The sequence below is a fragment of the Cricetulus griseus genome, chromosome 5 (genome assembly GCF_003668045.3).
Source record: "Cricetulus griseus strain 17A/GY chromosome 5, alternate assembly CriGri-PICRH-1.0, whole genome shotgun sequence".
In the NCBI taxonomy this organism is placed as follows: Eukaryota; Metazoa; Chordata; class Mammalia; order Rodentia; family Cricetidae; genus Cricetulus; species Cricetulus griseus.
Genome location: NC_048598.1, coordinates 121,129,474 through 121,133,889, shown reverse-complemented (window position 1 = coordinate 121,133,889; position 4,416 = coordinate 121,129,474).

Genomic DNA, 4,416 nt, shown 5'->3' with positions numbered 1-4,416 from the left:
GCACCACCACTACCTGGCATAAAATTATTTTGTTGCTTCTTCATAACTGTAGTTTTTCTATTGTTATGAATCATAATATACATATCTGATATGCAGGATATCTGATATTTGACCCCGGTGAAAGGGTCATTTGACCTCTCAAAAGGGTGGTGACCCACTGGTTGAGAACCACTGCTCTAGATAAAGACCTTGAGAGATTAGTAGACACTATTTGTATTCTGACATTGAATTTTCTGGGGTCAGGAGGAAGGTGGGTCTCCTCTATCAACGAGGAGGTTCCTTGGTCAGGATTTTGTCCTTAGTCAGACAAGTCAAGTCCTATCAGCCATGAGTGGAGCTGAATGGGAGGAAAAGACAGAAAAAATAGGAATGGTAGTCTCTCATATGTGTTAATTACTTTTTCTATTGATGTGATAAGATACCACCATCGGAAGTGGCTTCTAGAAGAAAGGGTTTATTTGGGCTTGCAGATCTAGAGAGAAGATCTGTAATGGAGAGGGAAGCATGGGAGAGGTGGCTAGGGCAAGAAACTTGAACACAGGAAGCAGAAAGAGCAAGCAGGAAGTGGGGCGAAGCTCACTCCCTCAAAGCCTGCCCGGTGGCATGCTTCCTCCCACAAGGCTGTGTCTTTAAATGTTCCATGACTTGCCCAAACAGTGTCCAAATACATGAGCCTATGAAGACATGTTTCATTCAAATCACAGTATTTTACCACATTTTTCTTTAAACACATCCCCTGCTTGTTCACACTTTGATAAATAAGAAACACAATTCCTGCCTTCATGCAGGTTATCAGCCGTTGGAGAATATTATCAAAACAGATGTTTCAAGAATATCTATATGCAAATAAAAATTCTGTTTTTATTAAAATAAATGAATGTTAATGGACAGTAACATTTTAGTCTTAGTAAAATAGAATATTGAGCCATTGAAGTAGACAGTTGTGACTTCCACTAGCCAGTATCTACTTCTTCTTTTCCTAGAAATAACATTTTGACTTCTTCCTGAGGATAATATCCACCCCTTTCCTGTGAGTGAGCATGTCACACAAGTGACTCCCAACAGAGGGAAGCTGAGATCTCCCCACTCCCAGACAATTATGGGAAAGGAGTTCCCTTTCACATGGTATTGGACTCAAATATAAAAGACCAGAACTTCAGAAAGACTTCATTTCTGAAAGGGAAGAGGCCATAACAAAAGAACCAAACCAGAGGGGATGTAACTAAGTGTCAAGAGACACAGGCAGAGAGGTTGCTCTCATATGATGTTTTTTGAGTTGCTGTGTTCTGGGATGCTGGCTCTAACACTAAGACTTACACACACACACACACACACACACACACACACACACACACACACACACACACAGCCCCAGATAACCTTGGCCATTTAAGCCATTTAGGGTGGGGGTTTCTGTCTTTGCAATCAGCATTCTTATTCACTGCTGCTTTGTAGCTATTTGCAGTCACTGCTAGGCTAATTCTGGTCTTGTCTGAATGCAGCTCTGCTTCCCAGCAGCCAGAACTTTTCTTGGATTTATACTTCACTTGATATGTGTCTTCCACCCCGGGGCTTCTAGCAAAAGTAGCATTCACTGGGCTTCTTGATACATTTTTCTTTCTGACATGATTGATATCTTTTTGTGTCAACTGCTTTCATTGTTACTGTAATGAAATTCCTGGGAGAAACAGTCTACAAGAGAGAGATTTATTCTGGTTCAAGGCTCCAGCGATTTCAGCCTGTGGTTGGTTGGCTCCTGTAACATGAATAATCAAAACCAGAGACAGATATTGGGGTTCAAGCTGAAGATCAGAAAAGCAAAGCATCCATCCATTAGCTCTCACCTCTACCTCAGACCGAAATGGGTGATCCTGTCTCCAGGAATCCTCAAAGTGCAATGCAGACTGCCCTGCTCTCCACCAAGCCTCAGACTGCAGTACCCTGAGTTCCTGTCTCCTCACGCCTTATATTCCTCTCTCTGCCCAGCCATATCACTCCTGTCTCCACTTCCCTAGTGCTGGGATTAAAGGTGTGTGATCCTAAGTGCTAGGATCACCTTTATGTAAGCTGTTTTTCTTTTAGATTGCATCAATTTTGTGCAGCTCAGTATGGTCTTGAACTAACAGAGATCTGTCTGCCTCTGTCTCCTGAGTCTTGGGATTAGAGGTGTATATTACCACTACTTGAACCTCTATGGCTAGCTAGTATGGCTACTGGGATTAAAGGAGTATATCACCACTGCCTGGATCTATGGCTGTAGCTAGCTTTGCAATTTTATCCCCAGTAGCTTTATTGTATCATAAACAACACATCACCACAGGCTCCAGTGCTTTTAGGCTGGTCATAAGGCTGAATGCCATGGTCAAAGGCAGAGTGGGGCAGAAATGCTCACTTCAAGGCAGCCAGGGAGCAAGAGTCTCAAGAACCAACAAAGGGCCTGGGCTATGTACTTCCAAGAGCATGGCTCTGTGACCATAGGCCCTGCTTTCTAATTTTTGTCACTTCCTAATACTGCCATTATCTTATGAATCTGCTCAGGGGTTAATCTATCATTAGGTCAGAGCTCTCAGGAGCCAACCCCTTTCCCCAAACCTATCAGCTGGCAACTAAGCCCGAAACACTGCATTTTTCAGAGATTCTAGCCATGACTGTGTTCCATCAGCTTTCCTTTGATCTTCTTTGAAATCACATGGGATTCAGATTTCTGGCCCATGTGCTAGGGTGATAGCACTCCCAGGGGGCTTCTGGCACTCCCTAAAATATTAAGCCCAGAGCCCTAGCACTAGGCCTCCCTCTGGGATTGATGCCTATTGCTCCCTGGAAGACTTCACATCACCTGTTGCCAGAACAGCTCCTGTCTCTGTGCACTGATAGAAGATGACTGAAATAGTTATTGTAACATGGCCACTGGTCATGTGACCTTGTACAACCTTACCCTCCCCCATCCATTCACTGAGCAAATGTCAGATGAATTAGCTCAAAATTTAATTCTTTACCCCTTGGAAATTCGAACTTATATTCTCCCATCTAAGTACTAACCCTGCATAACTTCAAGATTGGGTGTATTCAGGGTGGTGTGGCTGTAGGTAAAATTACCTTTTCCTTTTCTTCTGTGGTTTTTGGAAGGGTTATAGATTTACTAAAATCTGCATAAATCAGAGATCAAAGCTATGTATTTGAATAGAACATCACAAAATATCTAAACACTTCCCCCTTTTCCTCTCTTCTAGAGGAAAGAGGGTTTTGATAGGACCTGCTCCTCTCCTGTCAGGTAAACATTTGTCTTATGACATTGTATGCCAGTACCACATTTGGGCCATTCAACAAATATTTCCAGGAGTTTCTTCAAATTTAGTGGAGTTGTTGATGGAGCTGCAAATGAGAAATCTGATTAAAGTTGTGATCACAAAGGCTAAGTGGTTGAACTTTAATGATGGGGAGAAGTTGGAATATTGCAAGTCTAGAGTCAAATTATCTTGGGGCAACTTTAACCCCCTTAACAGCCACTTACTGTTCTCTTCTGTGTATGAGTTAACGTCTTTTGAAATTGGTTAAATTCTTTGGAATGTACAGCAGAAGTTTCCAACACCAAAGGGCTGAGAATACCAACAGACAGTGTCTAGGGCCATAGCGAGTTTGCCTGCCTTCTAAAACTGCCTACCTGATGTACCCACTTATTTAGCTGAAAAGCTATTAATGATTTTCTTTGTTCTGTTTTTTTAAGGCGATGAAATTGCTGCATCATTAGAACATGGCATCTGGGGAACATGTGTTCTTCAACCATGGTCATTCATAATCTGGCTTTGGAATAAACTGTCTCTGAGGTGAGAGCGGTTTCTTTCCATGACAGTTTTGATACACAAGGCTGAAGGAAGAGTTATGACATAAGCAGAGGAGCCAACTTGCAGCAATGAGCCTTTCCCATGCCCTGTGCCCTCAAAATAGTAGTTCCCTTCTGGCAGCTATCTAAAGCCCTGATCTGACCCTGCCCCCAGATGCCTGGCCTTGAGGCAGTTGCTTCGCTGTCACTGCCCAAGCAGACAAATAAACGTCACAATGTTTACAGACTTCTCATGGACCTCCGCGTATTCTCATTGCAATCGCCATTTTAAAACACTGAGAAAGTTCCAGATGGTGACAATAATAGCTGATTCTTCACAGGGTGGGCTGCGTTTCCACAGCTGTTCCTTCAGCAAAGGTGGCTAGTGTCCTGGCTGTCCAGATGAGGCCACAGGCCTCATCAGCAAGCCAAAGGATTGGTCCCTGTGGTTGAGGGGGAAGGGGCTCCTCATCTGACACGTGTTCCTCTGATAGTCCTGGTGCTTGCCTTTCACGGGCACTCTTCTTGGATTTCTTGAGACTTTTGGTTGGGAGGCTAGCCTTTAATGACTGGACTATCTCTGGCTCATCCTTAGG